This window comes from Macaca nemestrina, chromosome 3 (assembly GCF_043159975.1).
Source record: "Macaca nemestrina isolate mMacNem1 chromosome 3, mMacNem.hap1, whole genome shotgun sequence".
NCBI lineage: Eukaryota > Metazoa > Chordata > Mammalia > Primates > Cercopithecidae > Macaca > Macaca nemestrina.
The window spans coordinates 176,082,313-176,099,879 of NC_092127.1; the positions used below are offsets into that span (position 1 = coordinate 176,082,313).

Below are 17,567 nucleotides of genomic sequence, written 5' to 3' on the forward strand. Positions count from 1 at the left end.
CTTTATTAACCTCTCGAAAGGATGGGAATCAAGTCAATCAATCAGCAAAATAAATAATTCTCCAATGGTTTCATTGCTGATGCATTAAATAATATAATGTTAGGTGGTACTTTATCATTTTTATATCTTAGTATTTCAACTGTGTTCCATGAGTAAGAGCTATATTTGCTGAGTTTTCCAGGTAAAATAAAACCTTTGCTCAAGTCAAAAAAGTTGTTTAACATAAACAAAATCTACTTGCTGCAGAAATAACTAAGGTTATTTGGGTGGTAAGTGCTAAGGTTATTTGGCTTAGATAATTTCAAGTCTGTAGTTTTGTAAAATGAGCTGTATTTGTGAATATTTAATTTTGTGAACTTTGATCTATAATAGGCATTTACATGTTTATGGATACACTTTAAATTTTAATAAGGCTCAATTGCAAAAACAGCTATGGTCCATTTGCTGCAAAAGCCTTTAATCAGAGTTATGGTAAACATGTAGATCCAATAACCTGAAAATCAGATGCAGAGTTCATTTTACAATTGGAATGGCCCTATGGGACATGTTCTTAAGGTCAGGAACATTTTGCATCAGGATACAAAAAGTGAAACCAAGTTCAATTTAGGTGCTGGTAAAGTATCATTTGAAGCCCATTTGCATTTACATTATTTGCTTATTTTTAGAATATATCTGAATTAGTTCTCCAGGGGGGGAGAAAAACAAATGGCTATATGCAGAAAGAGAATGAAATATTATCAAAGATGTATCATCTGATTACAAAGGAGAAAATCAAAGAAAAATGAAATAGATCAAGCAAGGGCATAAATCAAGCAAGAGGAAATAATTTCATGAGAAATGAATAAATTAAAAGTTATCCACAGTGTAATTAAACTGCTGAACTAACTTCTTTCTGCAAACATAGATATTATTTGTGTGGGAGAATGGGAGAAAGAGTAGAGGCAGTAAGATATATGGATGGCAAGCCCTGAGTTTTAGTTCCATTTCTGCCCCTAAAATGTCATGGAACCATCGACTCATAATACATTTTTTCAAATTCTTGGTTTTCTCAGTAGTAAAATATGGTTGATACTTTCTCTGCATACTCTAGAAGGGTATATATGGTTGACACTGATCCTTTTTCTTCCTTCAAGACCCCATGAGTTACCACCTTTTCTCTCAAGTGGCTTTCCTGGCAGAGTCATGGTCTTCTGTTCTTCCATCAGCAACCTGTTGAGCCCTCCATTATAGCACAAAATTCACCATGTGTGTCCTTCTGTATACTCTGAATTCCTTAAGGGGCTTAAGGGATGCCATCAATTATTCCTTGAATGGGTCTGGGTATGAATACATACATGGTGAATGCATATATGGTGAATACTTATACTTTCATTTGCCAGTGCCTACCACAGAGCTTACAAATGGGGGGTCTACAACATATCATCAAATGAATAAAAGCACTTTGAAACTGTTTCCACTTTGTGACTCAGTGTCCTCATTCAAATTGTAAGACTTGGATTAAATGAACCTCAAGTTCCATTCTAGCCTGATAAAGAGGTGATGATTATTATTATAATTATTTTCCCCATTTATTTGCTGATGATTATGTGGTACTTACTGGTCTATGGCCTGGTATTCATTCCATTTGGTCATAAATGACTTATTCAGGTGGCTGTTAATATCCCACTTTTACAGTTGAAAAAACTGAGGCTTAGAAAATTTGATTGTCTTTTTCAAAACAATGGTTAAGTTTATATGTAAATTAAGGTTCTCCTGATTCCAAAGCCTATGTTCTTATTCACTAGGTTAAAAGGCACAAAGACCCTTATGCATTGTGGGTTCAATTTAATTTTTTTGACTTGAAATACACTTTACAGCATGATGAAGCTCCGGTAAGTCACAGTATCAGAAAATAAATTGCCAACCAGTAGAAGAACTGCTAATACTATTCACAAACTACTTGCCTCTTTTTGATCAATAAAGTCTTAACATTACAACATCCAGCAAGCAAAATCTACATAATCTTTGCTTCACATTTCAATTAGTCTGTTGTAATGGCATGGCTTTAAACAGGCAAGAAATAGTTATTTTTCTTTAATCACCACTTTGATCATTGTAACTAGATGCTCCTGATAGCTTTAGCCTTTGGACATGGATTTTTTTTCTTGTTAGTGTCACCTAATATGACAGAACTCTCTAATGAGACTAGCAATGTATAATTTCAATTTCTTATGGCAAATTTAAATCCTGAAAAACGCAGACTTAATCCCATTTATTTTGTTTTATATATATGTGTGTGTGTGTGTGTGTATATATATGTGTGTGTGTGTGTGTGTGTGTGTATATATATGTATATATTTTTTTTAGACATAATCTCACTCTGCCACCCAGGCTGAAGTGCAGGGGTGTGAGCTCAGCTCGCTGCAACCTCGGCCTCCCTGGTTCAAGCAATTGTCCTGCCTCGGCCTCCTGAGTAGCTGGGATTACAGGCGCACACCACCACACCCAGCTAATTTTTGTATTTTTAGTAGAGACAGGGTTTCACCATGTTGGCCAGGCTGGTCTCGAACTCCTGGCCTCAAGTGATCCACTTGCCTTGACCGCCCAAGGTGCTGGGATTACAGGCGTGAGCCACTGCGCCAGGCCCCGAATCACATTTAAGGTAACAGGCATAATACTTGGAAATGTCTTAAATTCATACTAAAGCTGATCTGTAACACAGCCCTTGGATGCAGTGTCCTCTCTGGTTTATGGGAAGTTTCTGGCTACCAATACTGCTGGCCACAGCACACCTCTCAGCTAACTTTTAAAAATCAAAAAGCACCATAACCACTTTCGCTCACAGTAAATTGTATTCCGACTCTCAGCCAGAAACCTCAGCATTAACTTCAATTTCCCTTCTCATCGCCCTTCATTCATATATCCCACGTGCATTTTTTCGTCTCTGGGACAAGTCTACCTGACTACCTGTGGTAGAAGAATCCCCACATCTTCCTTCGTAAGTTGTTTTTCTATAGTTACAAAGACCAGGAAGGAAATGGAAATCCCAGTGGCCTACGTGTGTCAATTTAAATCATTTGGGAAACATTTGACTTTGGATCTAAAATTGGAAAATTGAAGGAAATGCCTAGGATATTCTGCTGTCTTCAAAGGGCACCTTCACAGAAGTACCAGGCAGTACCATGGGCCAGAGAGTAGATGAATAGGACCCAAGTGGTGTATTTGAATTCACTTGGGACCAGTTTCCTACTATCTATTCCATAACCCCATGATGCATTGCTCTCTCCAGCTTTCTAATTTGAAGATACAAAACATTGATTATCAGGGATCTTAGAAAAGGACAATGTTTTCATAAGATCACCACTAAAATATTACGGAAGTCATGAGGCTCATCTATAAACAGGACAAGTATTTTTTACATAGCCATGTCAAAGACTAAGTAGATACGATGGCAATTTTCAGTTTTCTAGTTTTTTTCCAATACTGTATTTTACTATTCTAATCTTTCTGGACATTTAAATAATGAGTGTGAAATAATGTGATTCTGGTAATATCCATAGTGGAAAATAGTCAACGTAATTACATTATTTTTGTCACAGCATAATCTACTAGTGATGAATATTAACTGTAGGAAAGTCCATCTCCATAGAGCACTAAACTTTCTGTTGCAAAGTATTCCTAGCAATTATTTAGGAGGAAAATGATGAAAACAGTCACACGATGACACACATTTAGTAAGTACTCCACACTCTACCCACTACTGGAAGATATGCAATGCACATATTTATATTAAAGGTGAGTGATGAGTCCTGCAGTAAAGTAATATTAAACATATTACTTTAGCAGAAGTAGCTAAATGCTTAGCTCAGCATTTTCTTTAACAACATTTTTATATAGTTTTAAGTAATGTCTACTGATGCATTTTGTTTTTCGTTTTTTTTGTGTTTTTTTGTTTTGTTTTGTTTTTGTTTTTTGTTTTTTGTTTTTTGATGGAGTCTTGCCCTGTTGCCCAGGCTGGAGTGCAGTGGCATGATCTCAGCTCACTGCAGCCTCCACCTCCGGGGTTCAAGTGATTCTCCTGTCTCAGCCTCCTGAGTAGCTGAGATTACACGCACCTGCACTACATCCAGCTAATTTTAGTATTCTTATTAGAGATGGGGTTTCACCATGTTGGCCAGGCTGGTCGCGAACTCCTGACCTTAGGTGATCCACTCGCCTCGGCCTCCCAAAGTGCTGGGATTTCAGGCGTGAACCACAGTGCCTGGTCTCTGATGTATTTTTGAAGTAGTATTCCATAGAAGACTCTTAGCAATAAACTGTCGATAGAGTTATTTCAAGATAACTGGAAGTCTGAAGAAGCAATAATGGCCAATCACTTCTGCAATCATCTGGTTAAAATAAAAAGTCCCATCTCATCTTCAAGAAGGCTAATCACTCTCATAAGTTTGTTTTGCAATTCCTTTGTAAGCTGAGAAGACAGAAGCATTGACTTTATGGTTCATCTTTGAAATGTAATCAACTGTGGAAATGGGGGCAAGTCATTTAACTCCTCTAGAATGGATTGTCCTCATCTCTAAATTGGATGTAGTGATAACTGAATCATGTACCTGATATATTTGTTGATAAAACACATCATGCAATGAAAGAACCATATTTAAACATTGTCATCATCATCATTATTGTAATTATCCCTAAACTACTCTTCTAACTTGAAAGCCAATAATCTATGAATAGTCCATAGTATTCTCAAAATCCACTTTTACTCAATTACAAAATACACACATGTTTCTCACCCCTTTTGTCCAAAGTCTGTTAGCTTTACAAATTTATCAAGCAACATTCATTTTTGTCAATAGGATACTCAGGCACAAAAAGCAAAAGATACTCTATCCTTTGCAATATTTAGGATCTAAAATCATTCCAAGGTTAACTGAGCATGCATTTTTTACAGCACACAGCTGTGTCTACAGACACACCTGGCACAGCGTGCTTCCAGCCTCTGATGGACCAGCAAACTGGACCTGAATCTGGAGTTGAGATATGAACTCTGACAACCATGTAGAAAGACTGGGGACATGAGTCACAGGGATCCTAATTTTGCCTAGATATGTGACAAAAGACTCTCAGTTTAGATGCTCTAGATAATAATATGTTTAATATGTATTTGAAGAAAAGTATTTTTCAACCATGACAAAGAAATCTACCTGAACTGGTTTTTATCTCCACCAATATTTGAGCGTATATTTTGTTGAAAATGATACAGGTATCTTTTTTTTTTCTATTTCATATCCAAAGATGCATCCAACTTTATTCCGTATTCTTATTGCCAGGAAGATCATGCTTTCACGCAGCTTCGCATGCTCAACTTAGTCGTTTAATTAAGCAAAGTTCAAACAAGAACATTTGATAAATCAAGAAAATCAATATTTCCAAAAACCTCATTGTCCTGGAAGTACCACTGAAGACCACAGCTGTTGGGTCCATTCATGCTGGAGTAATTGAAGGGAGCAAAGCAGACTCTTTTCACTGCATTTTATTTTTGTGGTATGGTTCACAGATTTTATTGATTTTCAGAACTCATGTGCATGACAAATACAGCATGGCTCAATGAACTCAGTACATCACAGTTATGGAAGAAAGCAGCCCTCTGCATTGATGATTTGGCTCCTCTATTGCACTGACTTGGAGGGTGACCTCAGACAGGTTAATGCCGCTTGCCCTGCCTCTGTGATCCCAGATTTAACACAGAGGAAAGCACCTACCACTATTTGGCTTCTTGAGGCATTTGCAAGCAATGGAGAACAGGCTAATAACTGTGTACACTTCTAGTGAACTGTTAAAAAATGTTTAGATGGTCATTGTGTCCTGATGCTAATGTAATGCCCTTCTATAGGCCATTCATTAAATAACAGAAGAAAAAAAGTCTATCTTTATTAAAATAGTGGGATGGAGAATAGATAAACCTAGGCAAAATCAAATTGAATAGGACCAAGATTCACTCATTTATTTAACAAACATTTATTCAGCACCTAGTGTGCAGTGTACTAGTGTCTGGGAATATGAAGATTAATAAGATTTACATGTGATCATAAAGAACTGTACAGTCAGAAAAGGAGAAAGGCTTGTAAACAGATGGTAATGATATGAGAAAGTAGGCACCTAGGGCAAAAAGCACCTTGGAGCATGGAGGAAGGACGAATGACCTTATCTGGGGAGGTGACACAAACCAGGGACAAGCCACAGCGGAGCGAGGGGGCACACTGGGGAAGGGCATGCAGGCAGAAGGAATCGTTTCTGCAAACTCATGACATGTTCGGTGAAGTACAAGATGATGACATGGTAGGACAAACTGAATTTAGTTCTAATATTGGCAAAGAATTGCTCTTGGTGTTTTGTCTCATTGTCAGAGCAATTATTCGAGGATATTATAATAGCACTTAAATCTTTAGGTCCACGTCTGGAGTTTGGTTTAAAATAGAATGTCTGCCTTAAAAATTGAATATGACTCTGCTGTTCTTAGCCCAGTCTTGGCTCCCCATCAAACCTAGAATAAAATGCAAAATCCTCTTGTGACAAGCACAGCCCCCTGCTCTCTTTCCCTGCTGCTGGCCTGCTCACTTGCTGTGCCACCAGCCACTCTGATTTTTCTTGGCTTTCCTGGCTCAGCTCTCTGCATTTGCTGCTCCTTCTGCCTCTAACACATGTCCCCCATATTGCATGTCTCACTCTCTCAGTCACATCTTAGCTCAGATGTCACCTCTTCAGGAGGCCTTTACTGACTGCTGTCTCCAGAGATCATCCTTCACTCATCCTTATCCCCTTATATGGCTTCATTTTTTTCTTTAGAGCTTTTATCACTGCTTGGCATTACATAATAATGTATATCCATTTACATGCTCAACTTCTAACTCCCCACAGTGGTTTGAATTGTGTCCCCTCCCCACCAAAAGATATGCCAATCTCTTAAGCCTGAGAAAACCTGTGATGTGATTTGGAAAAATGAACTTTTTAGGTATAATTAAGGTAAGGATCTCAGGACAAAATCACTTTGGGGTAAGTCCTAAATCCAGTGACCAGTGTCTTCATTAAAGAAGGAAAAGGTGGAGAACAGACACTTTCTTGCTTTATGCTAACAATGGGGATAATAATAACAATAACTAATATTTACGCACAAAGAAATTTGCTTTCATTTTGTCCTTTAACTATCCTAACAACCACATAAGATGATGAATTATCATGACCTCATTTACAACGCACTAAATTAAAACTCAGAAAAATCTTGGTGACATTTCATGTGATCACATGTGAAATGCCTCATCAAGGTGCCTCACCAAGCAGAATGGAGAATCTCAGGTAGGACAAGTGCATTTTAAAAGGCTTCCAGACAAATGCATCTTAAAAGGCTTCCAAACAGGTGTGCCCATCTCAGTCTCCATGCTCCTTATTTGACTATGCCTCTAGCATTGGCATTAGTAGTAGAAAAAAGAAGTAGACCTCCATTGGGAGTGTAAGACATGCAAATATTACAGCAGGTATTTTTATACATGTTATTGCATTCAATTCTCTCAACGTCTCAACGTCTCTCAACGTCAACTGTCATCGATTTCAATTTACGGAATGGAGATTAACACAAACCTAGTGAGAGAGGTGAATGGCAATTGGAAGTTTGCTATGGTTCACTTGAACATTTCTGATCTTTCTGCAATAAACAACTCTCAGACTACACTGATCTGTGCTCACAACGTGTTATTCCAACTCTTTTATGCCCCACTTTAAGCTTTCAGATGTTATTTTATAGGCTTTTACAACTAGGCTGCATTGACTGCCCTTCTCATTTGTGCTTTCTTCACCTTTTTAAGAGAGACTCCTCTCTCAACCCCCATTGGCCAGCACCTAGTGCTTGTTTCCCCAGGAGTCTGAGTGTTTTGCTGCTTTCTTTTCTGGACAGCTGAGGAGGATGTGAAGTAGGAGGGGAGGATGTGAAGTAGGAGGTTCTAAAACAAACCTTTGGAATTTCCATGGCTCTTTTACACCCTACTTTAACTCAGCAGAAATTTTATTTTACTTTTCTGTTTTGCTTTCTTGTCTTCTTTATTTCCTGATGCTCCTTCTTCTTAGCTTTGTGAACCCCAGGAGGTCTGGGAATATTGCTCTACAGCAAGATAAGCTACTCTCAAGAAAGGTCAATCTGCCAACAGAAGCCTTAAAAACTAAGTATTAAAAAAATATGCTTTGCTGTGGCAAGTACAGATAGCAATCTGTTCTCTACATCCTCCTCAACCTCTATCCCACTTTATAAATAAAAGTATTCTCAGTTGCAGACATTTTCAAACTTCATGGGTATATCTAATCAGGATACAGGCAATAAATAGTCCATTGTAGGGATTTGTTATGCTTTGTAATAACAGGAAGAAATAGCAAAGTGCTCTCTGCACTCTGATTATTTTGTCTTGGGATGATTACTTTTTAGGTGCTTAAAATAGTTCTTGTAAGGCAAGATTGGTAAACTGTCTCAATCCACTAAGTTAATTTCAAAGGAAAAAGACTAGTATCTTTCATTATTATCGTTTTTTGCAAAACATTTATGACTGGCATTTCTGTTATATCCAGTAGCATCTTTACTGAGTAAATAAATTAATCAACAGTTTCATTTCAAGATCTTGTGTCTGCAGGTCGAACTGAAGGAGTTATCACTCAATAGTAAGATTAGTGCATTTTTTTTTCAAATGAATGTAACCTGAGGAAGCAAATACTGAATTAACCTTTTCTAATTACAGCATTCATTAATAAAACTTTACTACACTAATTCCATTACCTAATTGCTGTTGAAAATAAGATCTATATATTGTACCACATAAGTTTTTTTTTTTTTTAAAAAAAAGCTCTCCCCTGTCTTTTCAATCTTCACAATAACCTATATATAACTGGACAGGTCGAATGATGTCTACATAGGCAGAAACAGAGGCTCACTGAGGAAAAACTTGCTTGGAGTATTTGAGTATTCTACTGTATCTGAAGTAAACATCTTTTCGCTGGTATCCTTTCTCATAATAATCCAATATTTCTTTTATTCTTCTATTTTGCACTGCCACCTCTGTTCTAATATGCATTGGCATTTAGTATAGTGGGGTTAGGGGAACAAAATTTCTAAGGTAGGAAAAGGAACTAAGGTCTAAAGATCTAGTGGATACTAGGCAAGCTTAGATATTTCACATGTGATATTTAATCCTCATGAAAAATTCTAGTGTGCTCTCTCCAAGAGAGAATAAATTGAGAACTCTAAAATCTCCACGTTTAACAGATTTTGGCAGAGTTGCATTCTTTCCATTGGAAGGAGAATAATTAATTTTTTATCAGGCTGTCAAGGATGTTTAGTCTTTTGGTAATAGTTCACAGCACTAATTCACATTGAAGTGTCACATTTCTATGAACTGTAGCAACTTCAAAGATCATTTAATAATTCATCAGGGAAAGTTTCTAGTATTGTAGTGGCAAGAAGATATGAGACTGGCTATAGATTCGGCACAGGTAGAAATTACAATTATTCAGTGTGGTAAAATTTATCATTGTAAACTGAAAGAACTAAGGAATTCCAATTAGATATCTTGTCAGCTTTATTATTTGTATCATTGTATTCATCTTGAATAATCTAAATGGGTTTATATGTTTTCCAAATATAATCATGCCCTTATAAGAAAGTTTTTAGCATTTAAAATAAAAAAGTAAAAATGTATTAATTTTCTGTTTTGTATATTAACTAATGTTTTTACATGCAGCAATTTATTCACATATATCTAGGTCTGTCTCCATCTTTCTCTCTTATATATATACACATACAATAAAAACTGTGGCTCATGTTTGCATGATTTTTGTTTCTGCTTCTTTAAATCTTCAAGAATGTAATTGGATTACAAACTATCTGAATATGCCGTGAGTGACCATAAGTGACCCGCTAAAGCATTTTAAAGTATGATAATACATCTGAGTATGAAAGGGGAGAGAGGAGGTACTCACCGAAATTAGGCATGGCACTGTGTCATGCTGGCTTTGGCAGATTCAAAAGACTGAGAACTGTGGTTTTTTTTTTTTTTGAAATTTTAAAATTTATGTATATGGTATGCTCACACAAAATTTCTTCCTTCAAGATTCATAATCAATAAACACAGGAAGTAGCTGTCCTGAAATCTTCTATTCCGCAGAAGTAACCTACCATAGAGGTAGCAATATACAGCTTTATTTTTACTTTGGGATTTATGAGTACAAGTCTTGGATTGTATCTATGCATAGGGGGTTAAATGGGCAAGAATCAGGGACAGATGATGCTATCAGGCTTTAAGGAATTATATGACATGAGGAGGAACTGTAACAGAAAGCTGATTTAAGCAGCAGCCGAAATGACCCATTGCAAGAGGAGAGAGACTACAGACAGATAAAGTACTTAACAGAAATTTTCAGTGAGGCTATGGACTGGAATTTAGCATGTTCTCAGGCACTCTAATCTAATTTGGTGTGACCATGGGGACTTAGGTGAAAAAGAACTCACTCCTTCCCATGCTCATTATTAATTTAGTTTACCCTCTTTGACTGATCAAGTTTTCAAGCACAGAATTGCTTCCAATGTTAATAGTCACAGTCATCTGATCAGCAGTTAATCCTTTTCTTCCATTGGCTATTAGAGGAGGGAGAATTTATGGGCATTCTCCAGCCATGTCTGTGATTGGTCATGACCTTGAAGACCTTGCAAGGAGATCCATGGAGAAATGTGAAAGACTGTTTTGTAAGCAGCCTTCTCTTCCTCGCAGAATTTTCTCATAGCAGACAGATCTAAGGGGGATATATGCACAAAAACAGCACGAATATAAATCAGTGAAGATGGATGGCTGCCATCATGCCATTATGCTGTAGCTGGACCTTATCTGTCATGTGGTCAGCTTGCCTTTATTGGAAGAAATCTAGCCAAATAGATTTGCCTGCAATTTAGAGACTTACAGATTGTTAGTACTGGAAGGAACCTCTGAAGTCATCTAGCTCAACTCCCAGATTTAACGTGTGAGCAGAGTGTTCTATAGGATATACTACCCATGTATCCAGTCTCTCTGGAATCCAGTTGTCCCAGTGTTAATCTCATTTAGGACTTTATCCTTCTAGGCCCCACTGCCCTTTTTTCAAACCCAGACTCTCTTTACTGTCCGAACAAGTCACTTCTCTATGACTCAACCTCATCATTAGTGACATAGAAGTAGTGTATTAGCCCATTTTGGATTGTTATAAAGGAATTGCTGAGGCTGGGTAATTTACTTTAAAAATTAAAAACATTTAGTTGGGTCACAGTTCTGCAGGCTGTGTAGGAGACATGGTACCAGCATCTGCTTGGCTTCTAGTGAGGCCTAAGGAAGCTTTTATTTAAAGAAAAGGGGGAGCAGGCATGTCATATGATGAGACAGGGAGCAAGAGAACTGTCGGGCTCTTTTAAACAACCAGATGTCACAGTAAGTAATACAGTGAGAATTCACTCATTACTCTGGGGAGGATATTGAACCATTCATGAAGGATCCACCCCATGACAAAAACCCCTCCCACCAGGCCCCACCATCACCATGGGGGATCATATTTCAACATGAGATTTGGAGGGGACAAACATCCACATTATGTTAGGTAGTTATGGTATATAGGTCATTTGACTTTTGTGAGAATTAAAATGAGCTACTATGTATCTGGCAAGTAGTAAACATCATATAATTGTGGCTATCTTATGTGCTTGTGATTAGCATCTATTATTGGAAGAAAGAATGTACTGCATGATATTTCTAGAGATCATTGGTTCTCAACTAGGAATGTTTTTGCCCCCAGGGGACATTTGGCCGTGTCTCCAGACATTTTTGATAGTCCCAACTCCAGACGGGGGGACTTCTTCTAGCATCTAGTAGTTGGAGGCCAGAGATTCTTGTCATTCCCCACAGTGAAGAATTACCCAGCCCCAAATGCCAGTAGTGTGGTGATTGAGAAACCCTGCTCCGAATGGAAAAAATGATAATTTGAATCTTAAGTGTGAATTTAAATTTTTTAAGGATGCTTAAATGATATTTTATAAGTGAGAGAGGGCTTCCTAATTTCAACCACATGCATATAAGCTATCCCTCCATGGTAAAGCATATATGTAAGATTTATACATTCATACCACCTTCCCCATTCTGCCCAAGTAATTGGCTCTTGTGAGCTAAGCAATTTTAAACAATCCATTTTTTTTTTTTGTATATGAGAGGGTATACATTATCAGCACTTTACATAATGAGTATTCGATTGGATTATGTAGATAGTTTGCTTCTTTTTTTTTTTTAGACTTCAGAGTGAATAGAACAAGAAATCTTATGATCAGCAGTCATTATAGACTTATTTGCAGATACATTTTATATGCAACAGTGATGTGTTATTACAACCATTGAAATAGAAGACTTTGTGGCCCACTTTCCCAGCCATTTACGTTGATTTCAGTAGTGCATTGGAAGTGTTCTTCCCATCCCAGTGGTCCTCTTTTTCTTTTGATGTTTTATTGATGCAAAGAGACAGTTGTGACCTTCATATAATCTGCAAGGATTTTTCTTTTTATTTAACAACAACAACAAAAAATCACAAAATTAAATGTACTGCAAGTTGAATATCCCTAATCTGAAAACTCGAGATCTGAAATGCTGCAAAATATAAACATATAAATATAACTGAAGACCTGCCATTGTTTATTGCTGGTGTTTTTAAACAGATAACAAGTATTCCGGTGACACTGCTATGCTGCTTGGTTACCTTGAACACATTATATTTTCACTGCATTAACAATATGCTATATATTTTGCTGTTAAGTACTTATGTGTGAATAAATGTAAGAAAATGAGTGCTTATTCATAGCATATAAATTCAGAGTCAGGAATGATGATGATGCCAAACAACCACAGATTGTCCACATGGTTGAGATCGGGACACCTTTGCTTTCTGATGGTTCAGTGTATACAAACTTTGTTTATATTTTATAAAATCACCTTCACGCTATACATATAAGGTGTATATGAAACAAACGAATTTTAGGCTTAGGCTTGGAACTCATCCCCAAGCTAGAAAATAGCTTGTATCTGCAAATGCATATGCAAATATTCCAAAATCCAAAAAAAAAAAAGCTGAAATATGAAACACTTGTGGTCTCAAGCATTTCAGATAACAGATATTCAGCTTTATGTATCTGAGATTGTTTAGAAATCATAACCATCCCCAAAAGCAGTTTTGTGCATATGCTTAAGTTTTAGGGTAATATGATCCCTTTAAAATTCTGAATAACCAAGAGACTACAGGGACTGTCACCCAAAGAGGAGAAATAATGCTTCCAGCTACAGTCGTTACATTTCATTGTGAGCAATATTATCACATAAGAGCCTCTTTTAATGAAAATATTAACAAAAAACTCTGCCAAGGGAGTTATTTTTAAAATGTGCATGTGTCACATATATAGGTATAATCTTTAAATGTACAGACATAAATATGTATATATTTAGCTTATTTAAGTTTAAACATAATTTTGTATCTCAAGAATTTTTTCATTCTTTTTTGTTGTTGTTGTATTAGTCAGCTATGGCTGCATCAATGCTGTGTAACAAACTATCTCATAACACAGTGGGTTTGCAATTGCAAGTATTTATCTTCAGATTCACAGGTCTGTATGTGACTTGGTTCTGCTGATCTAGACTGGTTCTGCTGGGAGACTCAGTTGAACAGCAGATTTTGGCATTTCTGTTCCACATTTATTTGTCCTAGTGCCCAGTCTCAGGGGCATGGTTTGATCACAGTGGATCACCACAGCACAAGAGACAAGCCAAACCCAGCAATATCAATGGGATGAGGAAATATATTTTTCCGTGGTAGAAAGGAAGAGAAATTGGAGTAGATATTTGCTAAATAACATTTCCTATTATCATACCTTCTCTTTATTTCAGATAAGAATACATTTTTTCTTTCTTCTGGAGTTTTTAGTTCTGCCCCTTGCCACCTCCAGAATGGAGACCAGTTACCAGAAACGCCAACCCAAATCTGCAGAGCCCCATTCAGCTTGATGTTCTATGGCATACATCTATGTTTTCCCACATTATAATGATATGTTAATGTATGCATGGATATGGTTAACTTGTTAGAGACAATAATGTAATTATAGACTCAGACATTCCACAACATAAACAACTTATCATGGAAGGAAGACGTAAGAATGGCTCAAACATTCAGATTTAATATGAGTATAATTATGAAATAATATGCCAATTAGAAAACACAAATGCCTTTTAAGAAAAACAAACATTTTAGAATATGTTACGTCTTCTCCTAGAAAGCATACATTAATGAATCAGAGAGGAAAAAGAATATACACTCTTTGGATTCGTGACAAGTTAGTTTCTGTTTCTCCCTCTTCTGTTCTATGGGATTACATCTATCTGTCTTGGTCTCTTGCTATCTCTGATTTATTTTCTCTGCTTCATATGAACTAGGGCTCAAACCCCCTGTGGAGAGTCAACTTTTTGCTTTTCCTTAGTTTAGACTACCCATTCAATATAAATCTTGCAATCCTAATAGAAAGTCTGTGATAGGCAGAATTCTGAGAGTGGCCCCCAATAACCCCTCACCCTTGCAAAATAAGTGTGGGTAGAACCTAAGAATATGGTGAAATGTCATTGCTGTGATTCTAGGTCTAATGATTGACCTTCAAATAGCAAAATTATGTGAGTGGGTCTAATCTAATCTTGTGATTAAATCTAGTCCTATGATTCCTTTATTATCTGAAAAGAGATCCTGATCAAAACTCCAATAGAGGGTTCTTAGGTCTCACATAAGAAATAATTCAAGGCAAATCCATAAAGTAAAGTGAAAGCAAGTGTTGGTGGGAGTATAAATGAGTTCAACCATTGTGGAAGACAGTGTGACAATTCCTCAGGGATCTAGAACTAGAAATACCATTTGACCCAGCAATCCCATTACTGGGTATACCTTAGAGATTATAAATCATAAAGACACATGCACACGTATGTTTATTGTGGCACTATTCACAATAGCAAAGACTTGGAACCAACCCAAATGTCCATCAATGATAGACTGAATAAAGAAAATGTGGCACATATACACCATGGAATGCTATGCAGCCATAAAAAAAAGATGAGTTCATGTCCTTTGCAGGGACATGGGTGAAGTTGGAAACCATTATTCTCAGCAAACTAACACAGGAACAGAAAACCAAACACCGCATGTTCTCACTTATAAGTGGGAGTTGAACAATGAGAACACATGGACACAGGGAGGGGAACATCACATACTGGGGCCTGTCGGGGGTTGGGGGTTAGGGGAGGGAGAGCATTAGGACAAATACCTAATGTAGGTGATGGGTTGATGGGTGCAACAAACACCATGGCACATGTATACCCATGTAACAAAACTGCACGTTCTGCACATGTACCCCAGAACTTAAAGTATAATAATAAAAAAAGAAAGTGAAGGAATAAAAGAATGGCTACTCATGGGCAGAGCAGCCCCGAGGGCTGCTGATTGCTCTTTTTTATGGTTCTTGATTACACGTTATCCAAGGGGTGGATTATTAATGAGTTTTCCAGGAAAGGGGTGGTTGATTCCCAGAACTGAGTGTTCCTCCCCTTTTTAGACCATATAGGGTAACTTCCTGACATTGTCATGACATTTGTAAATTGTCATGGGAGTGTCTTTTAACATGCTAATGCATTATAATTCAAGTATAATGAGCAGTGAGGACGACCAGAGGTCACTCCTTGCCATCTTGGTTTTAGTGGGTTTTGATCTATATCTTGTGCTCTCCCCCTATTTCATCCTGTGACTTAGAATGTCTAACCTCCTGGGAATGCAGCCCAGCAGGTCTCAGCCTTATTTTACCCAGCCCCTATTCAAGATGGAGTTGCTCTAGTTCAAACGCCTCCGACCTTGAAAGTATAAAGCTTTCCCCAACCAGTGGCAGAAGAACAGGCCAGAAAGATTTGAAGCAAGTTTATTAAGAAAGTAAAGGAATAGAAGAATGGCTACTCCATGGGCAGAGCAGCCCCAATAGCTGCTGGTTGTCTGTTTTTATGGTTCTTGATTACACATTAAACAAGAGGTGAATTATTCATGAGTTTTCCAGGAAAGGGGTGGGCAAGTCCCAGAACTAAGGGTTTTGCAAAGGACTTGATGCACTTGAAGGTTTGGAGATGGAGGGTCTGTGTGAGAAGGAATGCAGGGCAGCCTCTGGCTGCAGAGAGCGGCACCCAGTTTGACAGCCAGCAATGCAATTGTGACCTCAGACCTACAATGGCAAGGAATTGGCTTCTGCTAACAACCAGAATGAGCATGAAAGTGGATTCGTCCTTGGAACTTCCAGATAAGAGCCCACCCAGCTATACTTGAATTTCAGCCTGTGAGATTCTCAGCAGAGAACCCAGTCAAGTGTGTCCAGACGTCCAACCTACAGAACTGTGAGATAATAAATAGATACTTATTTTAAACTCCTCAATTTTTGGTAATTTGTTATGTGGAGCTATAAAATAAATACAATGTCTTAAATTTTTTATGTATGTGTTTGTGTGTGTGTGTGTGTGTGTGTGTGAGAGAGAGAGAGAGAGAGAGAGAGAGAGAATTTCTCATAGGCTGACTCTAGGTCAGTGTTACTCCATTTTTCAAACCTATGTCAACCTGAAATAATCGAAAGGATCAGAATCCAGTTTTGAAGAGTTTATTCAAGCAAAAAGCTGGGAAAGACCATCCAGAAAATATGGACTCCAGAGAAATGGGATCAGTACTCAGATGTTAAAAGTTAAGATCTTGCTTATAGAGGCAGAAAACAAATAAATTTAATAGTATTCAAGGCTAGGAGTCACAACAATTTAATAAATTATGGTTCGTTTTCTTATCCATACCGGTTTATTTTATTTCCTTTCCAATTTAAGAGTATATTTAACATTCCGTCTTAGACAATGTGAGAGTGATGAAGTATGTGTGAGGAAAGAAAGATGGAATGATATATAATGATTATATAATGATATATAATGAAAATGAACACTTTAAAGGAAAGAGGTCTTCTTCCCTGGCGCCCTTTAGTCATTTGCAACATTTTACAAAACAGTGTAGGTAAGGAAAAGGCTAATCTGTAGTCAGAGAAACAAAGGTTACACCTGCTGACTTTACAACTGTCTGCTTACGAGATTTAGTTCACATTCCCTTTAGGCTCAAAATACTTTAAAGTTCCAGCAGCTTCAATTGTGAATTACTTATTTTCACAGGTGACACATTAACTGCAACAAAGCAAACAACATAAAGGGTATTAGGTCCCTGTTTTTGAACTGACTTTGAAGTTTACTTACATCATTTAATACCTCTATTGTAGAGCAGATTTAGGTTTTATGGGATCCAGAGATTACAGTTTTAGGACTCTCTTATGAAAAAAAAAATGCATCCTTAAAATATAAAACTAAGTGTAGAAATGGACAGTTAGGATTTGAAGTTATCAATTTTGAAATTACAATTTTTAGAAAACTGACAAATGATATACATATGAAAAAATTAAA

At 37.2% G+C, this 17,567-nt stretch overlaps 1 protein-coding gene and 1 long non-coding RNA gene across 7 annotated transcripts in view; both read left to right on the forward strand.

The window, feature by feature from the left end:
* The window catches only part of LOC105487858 (potassium voltage-gated channel interacting protein 4), a 1,213,665-nt gene that overhangs the window by 390,956 nt on the left and 805,142 nt on the right, over positions 1-17,567 (forward strand). The gene's annotated exons all lie outside the window — the stretch shown is intronic.
* LOC139362113 (uncharacterized) overlaps positions 1-17,567 on the forward strand; it is a 122,832-nt gene that overhangs the window by 55,286 nt on the left and 49,979 nt on the right. Inside the window, exon 1 of the long non-coding RNA XR_011620459.1 lies at positions 1-16,478. This exon is cut by the window's left edge and continues 55,286 nt beyond it. This is a non-coding gene — a long non-coding RNA (uncharacterized lncRNA). The remainder of the gene's footprint in view (positions 16,479-17,567) is intronic.